This window comes from Triturus cristatus, chromosome 2_1 (genome assembly GCF_964204655.1).
Source record: "Triturus cristatus chromosome 2_1, aTriCri1.1, whole genome shotgun sequence".
NCBI classification, from domain to species: domain Eukaryota; kingdom Metazoa; phylum Chordata; class Amphibia; order Caudata; family Salamandridae; genus Triturus; species Triturus cristatus.
Genome location: NC_140581.1, coordinates 718494685 through 718510102, shown reverse-complemented (window position 1 = coordinate 718510102; position 15418 = coordinate 718494685). Strand labels below are relative to the sequence as shown.

Sequence of the window (15418 nt, the reverse complement as noted above, 5' to 3'; positions counted from 1 at the left end):
TGCATCTCATGGCCTGAAACCAGATCGGGTCAGTGAAAGAAGTAACCTTCAAAATGATCTTGGAGCTGACAAACCAGTATTTTCTCCAGGTACGGGAGAATATTAATTGAACTATAATCAGATGGGATAATCGGTCAAGATTAGATATCTTCAGTAATAGGTTAAGTAACAAAGCTTAAAATGGTTGTGATCAGACCATACTTCTGTGAGGATAACAGAACAGTGATGATGACCGTGGAGGATAAAATTTGGACTAGAGTCTTCAAAATCTGGTAGGGGAGATCAAATACCTATTGTTTGAGATCAAACACATTACAATTATCTTTAAAAGTTATGGAGTACTGCCTTGGTCAAGTCATCTGCCCACAAACTGAAATATCCCACACACAAGAACTCAGAAGCTGGCAGAACGAAAAGACAGAAACCGATAAAGTCAAGGACAGCACCCTCCATCTGCCAACAGTCAAACCTGATAAACAGTTAGCTGCCTAATAAACCAATTGTAGACCTGCTAAAAATGGTATCTGTATCTGCATATCAACAGTCTACAAAAGTAAGATCTGATATGGAATCAGTGTGCGTACAAGGTCAAGGTGAAATTTCTAAATCCTTGCCCCATACCAAATGTGATTAACTGAAGACAGAGGTGTGACATTTTAAATGATATTAAGATATGAATGGGGACATAAATTAGACTGGCCAGTAACTGAAACAAAAATGAACATAAAAATAAGCTTCGAGGATTTACAAACAACTCCGGTCCGGTGTGGTACACTTGACCTACAGGGGTGAATTCAAACAAACTCTTTGCATTCATTCTGCCCAGAATATAATTTTGTGTCTCATCTTCCACTCAGCCCTACCTGGGGTTGTGAACTGCTACTTGGCCCTCTTTTTACAACATTGTTAGTAATGCCTCACATGCATCATAGAAAGCCCTTCCTTTTGTTACCACTCTTTTCAGCCTTATGACCTTATTTCAAACATTTTTAACAATGTCCACCCTAAAACAGGTGTTGACGGTACCATAAAGGTACTTGAGACATGTATTCAGCTTGTTTTTAAGTCGGGCCTGACCAGCACATGCTCTACTCTGCGGCATGCTGTATTGGAGCTTGGAATAGAAGCCCGCCCACTCTCCGACCATATATGTAATTGGCTGGTGTCATTGTCCTTCGTAAACGCTGGCTTCTGATTCGTTAATAGGTTTGTTAGCCCCGCCTTAGTACTGCCTTGTTTTCATTTGTAACCTCCTATGAGGACTGGCCCTTTTACTTGAGTTGTTACACTGTACAGCTTTTTTAGTCTGTAAAGCACTATTTTCTTACATAAGTTTCTCCTACTGCAGGCACTACATGCTTTCCTGCAACATTCTGCGCGCCATGTTTGCTTTCACTTTCCGAGCAGCCGGGACAACGGCTGCCACTTTCAGAATAGGTCTCTCATTTACAAGAGGTTGAACTATTGACATTGTAAATCATAATGCGTTTTATTTATGTGTTGATTAGCAAAACAGATATATAAAATACATTATTATTTACAATGCCAATAGCTTAAACTCTCGAAAATGCGAGACCTATTGCATTGCAAATGCTTATTTTCTTTATTGTGTGACACTTTGTGGTGGGGTGAGGTCTGTAGCGAACTGTTGTTGGAGTGGAGTGCTGTTTCCAGAGCAGTACTATGCAGTAATGCAGTGCTTCTGTTGAAGAGAGCCTAAATAGTGACATAATGCAGTTCCCTTTGACATTAGAATTTTGCGACAGTGTCCCAGAATTCCCTTGCATTGAATTGTCTGAAAATCCTGCTTCCTGTAGAGCTCAAGTGGGTTTCAAGCAAACACTTCATATCCACTCACGAGGTTTTCAGAAGACATGACCATATGCTGTCTTTTCTGGTTTGAGAGGATATTAACTTTCTATTCTGCTATCTTAAACCTTATCCATGTAGACTGTAGCTAGAATCGATTTTTGACTGTTTCATCATAGCTTCCAAGACCTTCCTCTTCACCAGCCAAGGGCCAAACAATCAAATCCACAGCAATAATGAAACGGGAAACAAGCATTGTCAAATCCAATAGGTCTCGCCTATACAAGAGCTATTGGCTAATCCATGTGTTTTAGTCATATTGTACACTAGTGTGGCGTCAGGACACTGGCGCATGGCGTCTGCAGTTAGTGAGTGGGACCACTCAATAGTGAAATACGATCATGCACGAATCAGGCCGTTTCAGACATTGACAAAGAAAACTACATCTCCCATGAGGCAATGGGCATTTTTGTAGTTTTAAGGAGGCCAATCCAAGGCCGTTAAATAAGGACGAGGCAAGTTGGTCGACGTGCATAATTTTGAAGAGATAATTTGTTGCCACAAAAGACTTTGGTTCTAGCTTCTACTCGTGGATGTCCATTGTTTTGTTGACAGGTTGCGGAAGGCTGAGGAATCTGATTCCGTTCCTTTCTTGTCTGCGCCTGCCTATCAGAGTTCGGAGGAGGTGAGGAGAGTTTCTGAGCTTCACGAACTAACGGAGGTGAGCTCGTTGTTTTTAACAGCGGCGGCATGAGAAGGCAGCCGTCTTTATGCTAAGTCTCTGGCTGAGGTGACTTGCGAATGCTGTGAAGTAACTGCATCCGAGTTTCCGTTTGGTTGAGTCCAGTGCTCAGGAGGCAAAGAACAGTGTTGCATGGATTGAGTTTGGTCAAAAGGATGCTATGCACAATACTTGGATTTAGAGACATTTTTCTTTACTTACGTTTTCTTGCTACTTGGACACATTGACATTGGATGTTCTTTTATTCCTTCGGGGAAAGAAGTAACTGTGGAGTGGTTGTGTTCACGGCTCGCATTACAACCTTGCTGCTCCTTCTCATCTATATGCACATTTGTTTTGATTACTCATTTTTTGTTTGAAGAAGGATTCTGCCTATCATTTTTGATTCCCTGGATTATTGTTTGAGGGGGTATGTATAAAACCAAGTAAGATTCAAACACTTAAATGGCTTCTGATAGTATATGTGTGGTGACTAATGACTCGTCTTGTTTTCTGGTTTCAAGGATAGAGTACGTAGTATTGGGGCACTTGCATTGCGGTGTGAAAGAAGTGAGAGAACACCGTAATCTTGGCTGAGGTATGTGGGGTTCCCTTATTTAGCGAGAATTACTGAGTAGTTTTTTTCCATGCGTTTAATCCTTTCTATCTCTCTTCTTTCAGGTTTCTCCTCTTCCCAGCTGTTCCCTTCCTATCCGTTCGCCCGCTTGATCACACTAATATTCTCCTTCACATATCTGAATTAGGGGTATCGAGAGGTGGACCCATTAGAGCATCGTTCGAATCCTGAGGCGTTCCTTCTTCACCCTTGCCAGGTGGAAGCTGTGACATGTGGCTGATGTTCAGCATGGCTAAAACTTTGTGGCTTAGAGGAGAGTGGTGTGACGTAGAGTGGAATGGCGAAAAGTGGAGAAGAGTGTTGCAGAGTGGAGTGAAAGATTGTCATGTATTGGAGTGCCACATAGTGGAGTTATGTAGAGTGGCGTACAGTGGAGTGGTGTAGAGTTTTGCAAAGTATAGTGGCACAGAATGCAGCACCATAGACTTCAGCAGCATACAATACAACGTCACAGAATGCAGGGGTGTAGATTAGAGTTTTGCACATTAGAATGAAGTGGCCTAGAGTGCAGTAGAGCAGAGTAGAGGCGAGTAGAGTAATGTAGTGGAGAGTAAAGTGGTGAGGAGTAAAGTGGCATAGAGTGGTGCAGCATACAGTATAGTGCCATAGAGTGCAGTGGCATAGACTGGAGTGATGCAGAGTAGAGTGGCACAGAGTGGAGTGGCACCGAGTGGATTAATACAGTATGCAGTAGTACAGAGTAGTGTGGCATATAGTTCAGTGGTATAGAGTGCAGCGCTGTAGAGTGGCAGAGTGCATTGACATGGAGTAGAGTGGTGCAGAGTAGATTGCAGTGGCGGGGAGTACAGTGGTGAAGAGTAGAGTGCAGTAGTGTAGAGTGAATTGGTGCAGAGTAGAGCAGAATGCAGTGGAGAAGAGTGTCATGGAGTGGTGTAGAGAAGACTGCATTGGCGTTGAGTGTTGCAGAGTATAGTGGCATAGAGTTTAGCAACATAGAATTCAGCTGCGTACAATGCAGCCGCATACAATACAGAGTCGTAGAGTGACGCATAGTAGAGTGGCGCACAGTGGCAGAGAGTGTAGTGTAGTAGAGTGGCAAAGAGTGCCTTTGCATAGAGTGCAGTAGTGGAAAATAGAGTGATGTAGAGTCCAGTGCTGGGGAGAGCAGTGTTGGAAAGTAGAGTGTCAGAGTGCAGTGGTGTAAAGGAGAGTGGCGCACAGTAGAGCAGCAGAGAGTGTAGTGGGACAGAGTGCATAGGCATAGAGTGCAGTAGTGGAAAATAGAGTGATGTACAGTTCAGTGCCTGAGGGAGCAGTGTTGGAAAATAGAGTGTCATAGAGTGTAGTCGTTTAGGGTTTTGTAGAGTGGTGAAGAGGGCATTGGTATAGAGCACAGTGACGTAGAGAGCAGTGGTGCAGAGTAGAGTGCAGTGTTGTGTAGTAGCGCAGAGTGGAGTGGCTAACAGTATATTGTTTTAGAGTAGGGTGAAGTGGTGTAGAGTGGAGTGGTGCAGGATAGAGTGCAGTGGTGTAGAATAGAGTGGCATAGAGTGCAATGGCGTAGAGTAAAGGGGTACAGAGTGTCGTGGTGCAGGGTTGATTAGAGCGGCGTACAGTGGATTAGCGTATAGTGCAGGGACGTAGAGTTGAATGGTACAGAGTAGAGTGCATTGACAGAGTGCAGTGACGTAGAGTGCAGTGTTGTAGAGTGGAATTGTGCAGAGTACAGTGGAGTGGCCTAGACTGGAGTGGTGTACAATGCAGTGGCGAAGACTGCAGTAGAGTAGAGTGGCGTAGAGTGCATTAGCATAGAATAAAGTAGGGCTTGGTAGAGTAGAGACGCCTCGAGTGGAATGGCGTAGAGTGCAGTGTCGTAGAGTAGAGTGGAGCGGTGCAGAGTACAGTGCAGTGGCATAGAGCGCTGTAAAGTGGAGTGGTGGAGAGTAGAGTGACATAGCGTAGAGTGGTACAGAGTACACTGGAGGAGCATGGAGTGGAGTATGCATGGTGTGGTAGCACATTGCCATTACAGACAAAACATTTTTTTATTGAAACTACCATTACATTTGCACCACCGACATACAGGTTTGCTAATACAAATATAGAGCGCGCAAATAATAATGTGTGGAAATAGGATCACCTAGTGTATTGATTTGTTTTTATCATATTAAAGTATTTGTTTCCAACACACTTCAGAATGAACAAAAGATGCGATTCATTTTTGCTTTCCTTATTCGGGTATATTCTGAAATTCCTGCACAGTTCATTTAAGTGTTGTTGAGTGCCAGAAAACGTCCTTACCTAACTCCAGTATCCAGCAAGATTGTTACAGAAATCCACTCACTTTGAAGTCTGAAAAGAAAAGTAAACATCAAGCTTCCTCGGAAAACATAGCCTGACATTTGACCTCCATCTTTGAATGCATTGCAAATGTGACATGGCAAAAACAAGATTTACAGGCCTGTTCACAGAGAGGAGCACTTGTGGAAGAATACAAGGAGAGATCATGTGAAAAGGCTTTGCTAGTTGGGAGCGACAAACTCACGCTGGCAGCCTAAAACAACTAAAGCCAGCAAATAAAAAGCCAGAAAATGTGATTTACAAATCACATAGCCAGTGGTAAGCAACAGGCAAAATGTGTTCCCAGGAAAGCTTTCTGAATGTCCCCAGGATGTTGTTAGAAAACCAGGTAGTTGCACTGTCTGATAGGCTTCGACCAAAAAATGTGAGGAACATCAAAGAACTCTAGCCGCGACTACAAGATGCTCTATGACGACTGGGGGCAGGTAAGCAATGCCCATTAGGCTTAGAAGGCTTCAGCGCCCACGACCTCTTTCACCCACTTCTACCTCGTGTGCCATACCCTGGGCTGCAGCTTTGTGGGTGCCTTTCACAGGGAATGCTTGGGCTGACTACGGCTAAGGAAGTGACCACCAACAAACGCCTTCTTTTCTCCACGAGAGACACATTCGGCTTCTCCTGCTGCTATAAAGTGTCTTCGCAGGAGAATGGGGAGGTCTCAGGTGTGTCACAACATCCAAGGACACACATCCCTTGGTCGGGTTTCCCATTGTGTTTTACTAGCGTTTTTGTATTCTCCACAGTTTAAAACGAACGACCATTTCTGAGATGACAGAGTGAGCACCTGCACTTGAAAGGCAATCTCTGCCCTCTTTCCAACTTGACTGATATCCAATGAGTGCCTCTAAACAAAGAAGACATACAATCACAAACTGGCTTTACCTTTTTAAATAGCCTTGCAGTGATTCAATGACTGTCATGCAGTCCAGCCTTTCTGCAAATAGCATTTTGCATCCAGGGTCTAATGGTTTTGCTTCTAAAATTTTCAATGTTTGTTTTATTTTAAAAAAAAGATCACCGCCCAGGCCATATGTTTCATTACCATCCAAGGTCAAGCGGGTGTCATACTTGGCCACAAGTGAAAATAAAGAGGTACAGTATGATATTCTACAACACAATATAATAAAATGAAACATAATATACATGGGATAAAGTACCACCTGTCATACATTATAAGGCGATTGCAAATCACGGTGCAGTTCAATTGCCAGCAGGGGAACGAGGCCGAATTCCTTTAAAAAGTCATGAAACTCAGAGGTGACTTGCAATATCCTTTTAATGTATGACCGAGGGTATTTTATTCCTTATACTAAACGGTCAGATCACCACCATTCCCGAAAACTACCTAAATCCTTGGTGTCCTGCTATTTCTCGTTTGTTGCAGACATGAAAAATAAAAGCACAATGTAGACTGTGAAATTAAGTTTACCTTGAAGCAGCTAATACTTTTTGTAAAAAGACTTTAGAAACAGTTTAATGCAAATTGGATTTAAAAATTATGCGGCTCAGTCTGGGAACAAACCTTTTTTGATTCAGTTTTTCTGGTAATGACCTAAAGCATGGAAAAAAGAAACATTACCATAAATATCTCCTTTGTAGTGATCACTTTTTCTTTTCAGAAAAACATATCAATAGAAGGAAAACAATTCCTGTTTTCCTTATTTAAACTGTAGCTGAAACTATGGTCTCAGACCTGCCTTTCACCCTGTCACTTTGGCATCAGACCGCTACTGTAATAGTTTAATAGAGTTGACTAGCTACGCCATTTTCTTACAGGTTACTAGAGATGGCTCACATCAACTGTAATAATGAAATTAGAGACAGGCTTTCATGCAAAGATTGAAGGCTCGCATACATTATAGATTAGTAGTGTACTAATATATCAAAATAATATACATAGCCACATAAAATAGGAAAATGAAGTAAAAAAAAAAGTCACACCAGGCGCTAACAGTACCGTGTTTTGCACCCGTCTTGGGGACTTTTGCCCACAGGTTCAATGTAGCATATCAACAAATGAACGTGGGTCAAGCAGTGTGATGTGAACGTAAAGATCAGAGAGGATGGAGGGGGGACTGAAAAAATGTGGGGGGATAGTAGAGGGTATGGCTCAGGGTTTTGTCAGAGGGCAGCATCAAGGTCTGAGTGCACAACTGAATGAGTGAATACATTAAATGAATGTGGATTTGTAAAGCACACAAATACCCACCCAAAGGCTGTCCTAGTGCTATCGGAGAAAGAATACTGTGAACAAGCATTGGCAAAGCCAATAGGTCTTGCTGATTTTAAAGAATCAATGGCTTTCACATTTTCTTGCCGTTCAAAAACTGCAATTTGCTCGTTCCTCCTGAATGCTGCGGGCATGGATGGGTAGGTATGCCAGGTAGGTTTAGTATAGTAGACAGGCTATGAATGATAGGTAGATATGGGGAGTACGTACAGTTTGTAGTTAGGTATGGTTTGCCAGGTGCAATATGTATGACAACTAAGGAACATAAATCGGTAAATTATAGTAGCTGTGCTATAGGAGGTACAGGGGCATGGCAGGTTAGCATGTAGGTTAGGTATAATTGGTATGGAGGATATGGTAAGCTAGCACTGGTAGGAATTGTAGGCCCGGTAAAGTAGGTTAAGTATGGGAGGCATGAAAGATAGGTATGATAGGTTAGGTATGGTATGTAGGTATAGTAGTTAGGTTTAACATGGTAGGGTAGGTATGGGAGGTAAGCATGGCAGTATTGTATGGTAGGTAGGTATGGTGGGTATGTATGGTACATACATTGATACATTTGGTTAGCTAGGCATGGTAGGCTAAATAATGTAATGATATTGAGATGTTTGCCCTATTATAGTATTTTCTAGACTTCTTGCTTACAAACCGTAGCATGCCTCCTTGAACGTGGCAAACCATGCTCCGTCTAGCAGCACTTTGTGTCTGTCTTTTTGATGCACGCACTGATACGATCTTGGAGCACCATGCAAGGACTGAGCACGGTCAGCCTATCAGACGTAATCTAGCGTAGGTTTTATCACGTGTACCTTCACTGGGTATTCTTCAGGACCAAAATGGTAATTCCTCTTCTTTTTTTGGTGATGGTGACATTTAAGTACTGAAATACTTTTTGTCCCTATGTCATCATTACCATTGTGTGAAATACCTTGTATATCCTCTTGCAGCCTTGAAAAAGTCTAGATGACGAAACACGTGTCGGCTGCCGGTTTGTAACGAAGTTTTACTCAAGGAAGGTGAATGACCTTGAAAAGAATCCATTGAAACCAACACAACTCTGAGCCTGCTGCAATTCCTTATTGGTCATACTACGTATTGATTAGATTTCTCTTACTGCTTTGGTATTTTGCTTTTTACAAGCCTAACACCTCGTTAGAACGGATGTAGCAAGGCAGCTGTAGTGCAAGCATCCATCCCTCATAGAAGATGTAAGGCTCAGAAGGTGAGTTACACACAGGTCACTCGAACAGGTGCTAATCCACTGAGATGGCCGTATGGATGAATGAGTGGCTGATTCAAGTGTGATTGCCGCTTTCGCTCTCACTTATGGGGCATTCCCTATTGGTGCACGTCGTCACACTCTTTCAGTCATGTTTTCACTTAAGATGCTGTTAGAGATGCTTCACAAATCCTACCTATGGGAAACAGCCGTTACCACGCAGGTATGTTTTGTGCCTTTACCCCACATGGAAGCACTGGTAAGGTAAATATTTATATATATTTATGGTTGAGGGGTGGGTAGAGGTAATGGGGGTAAGTTTAATTTTAGGGTTTAGGGAAGGGTAATGTTAAATTTGGTAAGGCTAATTTCAGGATTTAGAGGTGGTGAGAGCAATTTTAGAGCTTAGCGGTGGGTAAGGGTAAAGGCAGGTCAGGAGCGGGCGTTTGGGGATCATATATATATATATATATATATATATATATATATATATATAAAACTTAGTTCTCTCTTCCTCAAGAAAAGAGAGTGACACAGCTCCGGGGGAATAAGTAGATTTATTACTTCGTATTCATAATAGATGTCCCTGAGACTTAAGGGCAGACGCGTTTCAGCCATGGATTGGCCTCTTCAGTGCCCGTCTCCGCTGCCTTCTTACTGCTTCCAGGGTCAGTTGTGGCGATGTTCAAGTTATTCCTGATCATGTGATCAACTCGCCACTCCCTCTCCTCACAGGTGTAAGGTATTTACAAAGCCGTTGCATGCTGGACGTGGAAGTCCTCCGTTAGAGCCCATCAAGTGAAAGGACTACTAAAACACCAGGTGGTGTCTCCAAACATAGTTTGGTCGGTGAATCTTTGCCACTGCAACCGAATTAGAAGTTCAATCTGCTGTTTTTCTCCCTTCTCAGGCAACGCACATTTGCCTCCTCTCTCCCCATGAGCCAGCCTCCAAGTGGAAGTCCAACACCGGGGGGGAGACGCGGATAAAAGTCCACCCAAAATTGCAGGTAAACCGCGTCTTCTCCAAACCGAGAGGGCGTGTCACGGGGCCAGCACCTGCACGCTGGGAAACACAAAACTTAGTTCTCTCTTCCTCAAGAAAAGAGAGTGACACAGCTCCGGGGGAATAAGTAGATTTATTACTTCGTATTCATAATAGATGTCCCTGAGACTTAAGGGCAGACGCGTTTCAGCCATGGATTGGCCTCTTCAGTGCCCGTCTCCGCTGCCTTCTCACTGCTCAACTGACCCTGGAAGCAGTAAGAAGGCAGCGGAGACGGGCACTGAAGAGGCCAATCCATGGCTGAAACGCGTCTGCCCTTAAGTCTCAGGGACATCTATTATGAATACGAAGTAATAAATCTACTTATTCCCCCGGAGCTGTGTCACTCTCTTTTCTTGAGGAAGAGAGAACTAAGTTTTGTGTTTCCCAGCGTGCAGGTGCTGGCCCCGTGACACGCCCTCTCGGTTTGGAGAAGACGCGGTTTACCTGCAATTTTGGGTGGACTTTTATCCGCGTCTCCCCCCCGGTGTTGGACTTCCACTTGGAGGCTGGCTCATGGGGAGAGAGGAGGCAAATGTGCGTTGCCTGAGAAGGGAGAAAAACAGCAGATTGAACTTCTAATTCGGTTGCAGTGGCAAAGATTCACCGACCAAACTATGTTTGGAGACACCACCTGGTGTTTTAGTAGTCCTTTCACTTGATGGGCTCTAACGGAGGACTTCCACGTCCAGCATGCAACGGCTTTGTAAATACCTTACACCTGTGAGGAGAGGGAGTGGCGAGTTGATCACATGATCAGGAATAACTTGAACATCGCCACAACTGACCCTGGAAGCAGTAAGAAGGCAGCGGAGACGGGCACTGAAGAGGCCAATCCATGGCTGAAACGCGTCTGCCCTTAAGTCTCAGGGACATCTATTATGAATACGAAGTAATAAATCTACTTATTCCCCCGGAGCTGTGTCACTCTCTTTTCTTGAGGAAGAGAGAACTAAGTTTTGTGTTTCCCAGCGTGCAGGTGCTGGCCCCGTGACACGCCCTCTCGGTTTGGAGAAGACGCGGTTTACCTGCAATTTTGGGTGGATATATATATATATATATATATATTTTTTTTTTTTTTTTTCACTGAAAAAAACATAGGTTTCAGGGGCATTATAGTTAGCTGGACTTTTCACTCGTACAAAACCATTGAAATTCCCCCGTTATAGTTAGTTCAGCTAACTATAACTCGCGCGCCCGCAATGCACTGCTGATGACGTCACATATTACATCACTCATGACATGGTCAGTGACATCACTCATGACATCACCGATGACATCTCAAATGACATCACTGATGACATCACTCATGACATCATCCAGTGAAATGTGCGTTTTTCTGAAAATGACATATGTTTTATATATGTATATCTCAAGGTCGATGGAAGAATAAATGGGTATATAAGTGTCTAAATGGATGATTTGTTTTTGAAAAATTGATTGTATAACTGACTTATTAAGTGCATCTTAGTGAATACATGGCTTAGTGAGTAATGTTTAAATATGTAAATATCTGTATCAGTCTCTCACTTTGTGTAGAAGTGGCTGCATGGGTTGGTGAGTAGCTACATGAGTGTCTATATAGGTTATTAGCTGTTTTTTTGAGTATCAGTATGAGTGTCTGAGTGTCTGTATGGTTCGGTGGGGGGTATTACGTAGTGCATAGGTGCATGAATGAGTGACTCACTGTTTGTATGTGTTGAAGACAGCATGTGTGCAGGACTGTATGGGTGGATGAGTGTGTGCATGGGTGTGTTAGTGAGTGAATGACTGTCTCAATAGTGTATTTATGAGTAACTACATATGTTTTAAACTAGTATATGTGACTATTGGTGTATATAAGTGAGTATATGTGAGAGTAAGAGATTGAAAGAGTTCCTGTATGAATAAGTATGTGTTTCTATAAGTGATTGTTTAAAAGACTACGTTTGCGTACGTTTCTGTAGAAGCAAGTGTGGTGGTGTGTGTATAACTGTATATGCAAGTAAATGGATGTTTGATTCTTTATTAGCATGAGGGACTATGTGTGTGAATAACTATGGATGAGTGGCGTTGTGTAACAGGATGTATAGGTGTATGAGTACATATGATGAGTGAGTACATGTATGAGTGACTGTATAGGACTGTTGGTGAATGAGTGGATGTGTATGTGGATCTTAGAATTACTGAATAGGTTGATGTAACTGATATTGGTATGTCCATTGTTTTGAAAATTTTAGTTTCTATTTTTGAATGTGTGTATCAAAGGTTATATTAGGGGGAGATGAGGTCTCCCACTCTATCACAAGGATGATGTCATCAGTGATGTCATGAGTGATGTCACTGACCATGTCATGAGTGATGTAATATGTGACGTCATCAGCAGTGCATTGCAGGCGCGCGAGTTATAGTTAGCTGAACTAACTATAACGGGGGAATTTCAATGGTTTTGTACGAGTGAAAAGTCCAGCTAACTATAACGCCCCTGAAACCTATGGTTTTTTAAGTGAATTTCTAAGGTTTTTTAAATGCTAATTCCTAACTATAACATGTGTGAAACCTATGGTTTTTTAAGTGAATATATATATATTCACTTAAAAAAACCATAGGTTTCACACATGTTCTAGTTAGGTGGATATTTCACTCGTAAAAAACCAATGAAATTCCCCCGTTATAGTTAGTTGAGATAACTATAACTCGCGTGCCCGCAATCTTCTGCTCATGACGTCACATATTACATCACTTATGACATGGTCAGTGGCATCACTCATGACATCATCCTTGTGATAGAGTGGCGGTCGCGCGAGTTATAGTTATCTCAACTAACTATAACGGGGGAATTTCATTGGTTTTTTACGAGCGAAATATCCACCTAACTATAACATGTGTGAAACCTATGGTTTTTTAAGTGAATTTGCAAGGTTTTTTAAATGCTAATTCCCAACTATAACGTGTGTGAAACCTATGGTTTTTTCAGTGAATTTGTTCGGTTTTTTAAATGCTAAGTTATGTATGTATTATAATTTTTTGTATATATTTATTTTTCAATAAACTACGTATTAAAATATTTTTTTTTTTTCATGGTTTTTCACCGTGCGCGCACCCCCGCGATTTTTTTTTACAAAAAAATTAAATGTATTTTTCTGCCATCGGGGTCCTTCAGGGACCCCTGCCCCCTTTTCACGTTCGCCACCTTCCTTTTCCACTCTCGCACTGAAAACAAACAAAATGGCGGCCGACACTTCCTGATTTTGACCGATTCGAACGTTGACTGACATGTAACAACCAATCAGAATTACGCTCGCGCACGTTAGGGTGCGTGCACGGTGCGCGGCTATAGATATGTATGTGCTTTTAACTGCAATTTTCTCAGGAACTACTGAACAGATTGACTCCATATATGCAAAAGGCACATCCCTGACCTGAGGACTACCTCTCTGCCAAATTTCAAGTAATTCTGTTCAGCCGTTCGGGCTGTACCTTCGACTAAAGGTCCTATGGGAAAATGCGTTTTGGGACCCCCCTTTTTTCTCGGCCCCCGCTTGACGAATCCCCCCCCGAGACTTTCAGGGTAGGAGCTGAGCGGAGGGCCCCATTAGTTTTGAAAATTTCGCGAAGATTCGACAACCAGCGCCAAAATTATTCAAAATAGAATTTTGAGATTTCCTATGGAAACACGGTCCTAACTATAACTATCTACTGGCGACCGCCAGTAGATAATATATATATATATATATATATATATATATATATATATATATATATATTTATTTATTGTTTTTCAAGGTGCTCTGCAGCGAAGAAGCACTCGACAGCAGCAGGTATGAAAACATACTTTTATTCCTCGCTTGAAGATGGCATTTCATCCGTGATTAACTGCCTTTCACCAACGCGTTTCAGAGCTGTCCGCTCCTTCCTCTTGGGTGTAATGGCTGTTTCGCAGTTCATTTCCGGCTTACAGTCTCATAATCTCGTGTCTTTAAATAGTGATAGCCTGCTTAGTAGCGCGATTACATTGTTGTGCATTATGGGACTTGAGATATATATATATATATATATATATTTTTTTTTTAAACTTACTATACTTAAAATGCCTTGAAAGGCATGCGTGGTAAGGGCATGCATTGTATCGTCATCCAACCCTAACTATTAATGTGCTGGAGCCTTGCTGCTGTCACATAGCGCTGCTGCCAATACCAATTCCTGACGCCATTTTCTGAAACTCCTGCTCCCATTACCTCGGGCAGCTGCTGCTTTTCTAGCCTGCCACTCTGAGCACGGCTGTCACTGGATGTAAATCATGCCAGTCCTGCTGCGACATGTACCTAACACGTGAAATACTGTCATCTGCTGCAGACCGAGGTGTCAATCCTCCCCTGCTGTCAACTCACTGTGCTGGGTGTTAGAAGGAAAACCCCAAAGTGAGTTGATGATGTTGTGACGCAGAAAGCCTGTGAGAGCAGCTCAACTTCAAGGGTACAGGGGGAGGGTTCCATGCAGCAGACTCAGTTAGGGGGCGTGCATTCATCGTAAGGGTATGGCTTGGTGACACTACACACAAAGGGAGGGCTCAACCCAGGCGCACTCTGCAGTGAAAGGCTGTGTGTTGTCTCCTATACTGCTGTTGCGCCCATGTTCCTGAGAGAGCACTGGGCATCCTTCAACTGGAGGAACATGAGCTCCGCACTGGCCGGGAGCTCAGGCAGTGTGCACTGGCCGGGAGCGCAGGCAGTGTGCACTGGCTGGGAGCGCAGGCAGTGTGCACTGGCTGGGAGCGCAGGCAGTGTGCACTGGCTGGAGCAACGGGAATCGAGTGACAGGTTGCAGCAGGTTTATGGGAATTCTCACACTTCCCCACATGCATGGGTCTGTCCCAAGGTCTAAGTCTGACTATCCTCATATGTCTCAATCTATTCCTGCGGCAGGTTGTTGCACTGTTGAGGACAACCACAAGATTAAACTGCATTTTTTTTTTTTACACAGCTTCAACTCCTTCACAAACATGGTGTGCATTACCATTTCCCATGATGGATTTCTGGTTCAGCACGTCCACATTTAAATCTCATGTCTTTGTCCCACCCTCTTCCATTCAGAGAAAAACAAATGATTCATGAATGCAAGTTTGGCCGGGCATGCATTTGTACCTTAAAAGAAAATTAACCTCCAGCTCACAAAAGGGGAACAGGGTTTATAGTTGTCATTAACCATATTGATGCATTCCTCGTGCCCCAGTGATTGTAACACTTTCTTCAAATGGCTGTGTCAAAGGCTGAAAAAAGATTCATAAGCCCTTTGTACATTAACTTGGATGAAAATATTATGAACAAAGGTACTTCTTATAACTATCGATAAATCATTACATCTTCAACAACAAACTTTGTTATATACATATTTTTTTACACTTTACACTATTGCGTATTTCCTAAATGTTACAAACCTGAACCTTAAACACGAGAC

The 15418-nt window shown here is 42.7% G+C and overlaps 1 protein-coding gene and 1 long non-coding RNA gene across 3 annotated transcripts in view; one reads left to right on the top strand and one right to left on the bottom strand.

The window, feature by feature from the left end:
- The window catches only part of TNFAIP8 (TNF alpha induced protein 8), a 507922-nt gene that overhangs the window by 417249 nt on the left and 75255 nt on the right, over nt 1–15418 (bottom strand). The window lies entirely within an intron of this gene.
- LOC146865794 (uncharacterized) lies at nt 2428–3527 on the top strand. The gene is made up of 3 exons (XR_014976701.1): nt 2428–2960; nt 3055–3128; nt 3212–3527. It is a non-coding gene; the product is annotated as an uncharacterized LOC146865794 (long non-coding RNA).